Source organism: Cryptotermes secundus, unplaced genomic scaffold (assembly GCF_002891405.2).
Source record: "Cryptotermes secundus unplaced genomic scaffold, Csec_1.0 scaffold93, whole genome shotgun sequence".
In the NCBI taxonomy this organism is placed as follows: Eukaryota; Metazoa; Arthropoda; class Insecta; order Blattodea; family Kalotermitidae; genus Cryptotermes; species Cryptotermes secundus.
The window spans coordinates 1,344,824-1,346,506 of NW_019736393.1; the positions used below are offsets into that span (position 1 = coordinate 1,344,824).

Consider the following 1,683-nt stretch of genomic DNA (forward strand, 5'->3'; position numbering starts at 1 on the left):
ATCCAGCTCAGTGAATAGAAATGGGCAGTAAAATGTGGTCATGAGTCCTGCGGAACTCGGACCTGAGAATGACTGCGCTGGCGAGGGCCAGTAGCAATTGTAAACGACAGACCCATTCTCAGATCAGAGAGATTGTTACATAGGGACTGTAATTCATTCATTCATTTATTGTATATTCCATAAATCCATATACATAGATATAGAACCAGTCACATAATTAATATAGTACAATACAAATATAAATATATATGTACAGTTTATAATCATTAAATAGATAAAAAACATGTGTTAAATTTATATAAAAACAGTCTTACATCACTATTCATAAAAGTATGCAATATTAAAATTGTTTATGCTATTATCCCTATTTCTAGGCAAATTTGTTACTAAAGAATTCATCACCTGTATAAAAAGAAACGTGTTAAATTTACAGTCTTACATCACTATACATAAAATTATGCAATATTAAAATTGTTTATGTTTATGTAATAGCAAGTGTTCATTTGGAAAATAAAATTAGTGGTCGTGAGTCTCAAAGGGCTTGTCGCCAAGACGAACTGAATGGCGGGAAACCGCAAGTCGTAAAGTGACTCTGACTCTTAACATACATGAATGGAAGATATTTTTATATAGATGTGACTATGTTAGAAAATGGTTCCAATGTCTCTTAATAGCAAGCCGCGCGGAATTCCGAGGCCTATTTCTGTTCCTTGCTTAAGTAAGCAACCAACTTACTTACTCGTTCTTGAGAAGCCGCCAGTCGCTCAGCTGCTCAAGAAATTCCCACCATTTTATGGAACCAGAATGTTCATTACCGTGTTCAAAGGAATCCTCCGCTGGTCCCTAATCCTGGACCACATCAGTCTAGTTCCTACCACTCAATCCTATTTCTCTAAGATCCATTTTAATGTTATCTTCCCACCCATGTCTTAATTCTCCCTACTGGTATATTTCCTTCTGAAATTCCCACCAAAATCCTACATGCATTCCGTTTCGCCCGTGCATGCTACATGCCTTGCCCATCGACCTTAACTTGAACATTCTAATTTGGTGGTTACGTACGGTGCGTATTAATTTTAAATTATAGTATTGTTTCTCGGGGAAGATATATCCAGTGCTTATTGTGGTAATTCTGTTTCGTTTCAGATCTTGCTGGAACTTACCAACCTGGCGCACATCTAAGTACCTTGACGCTACCCCTAGCTCAACTTCTCCGCTGGACAATGTAAGCAGAAAAATGTTTTCTGTTATCGACATTGTTTTTTGCGCGTAATGACCTGTCTGTGGTTCTGTATGGGTTTGAAACTTTGTCTGTGACATTAAGGGAGAAATATAGAATAAGGATGTTTGAGAGCAGGGTGTTGAGGAGAATATTTGGACCGAAGAGAGTTGAAGTGACAGGAGGTTGGAGGAAACTGCATAATGAGGAGCTTCATAACTTGTACTCTTCTCCAAGTATAATTAGAATGATCAAGGGAAGGAGTATGAGGTGGGCAGGGCATGTAGTACGAATGGGAGAGAAGAGGAATGCGTATAGGATATTGGTGGGAAAGCCGGAAGAAAAGTGATCACTGGGAAGACCAAGGCATAGGTGGGTGGACAATATTAAAGTGGACCTTAGAGAGATAGGATGGGATGGTATGGAATGGATTGATCTGGCTCAGGATATGGACAAGTGGAGGG

At 38.9% G+C, this 1,683-nt stretch overlaps 1 protein-coding gene across 6 annotated transcripts in view; it reads left to right on the top strand.

The window, feature by feature from the left end:
• Positions 1-1,683, top strand: part of LOC111869778 (protein O-linked-mannose beta-1,2-N-acetylglucosaminyltransferase 1) — a 420,171-nt gene that overhangs the window by 328,567 nt on the left and 89,921 nt on the right. For all 6 annotated transcript variants that reach the window (XM_023861532.2, XM_023861533.2, XM_033753555.1 and 3 more), the window contains one exon: positions 1,147-1,225. The gene's annotated coding sequence lies outside the window, so the exon portion shown is untranslated. The remainder of the gene's footprint in view (positions 1-1,146; positions 1,226-1,683) is intronic.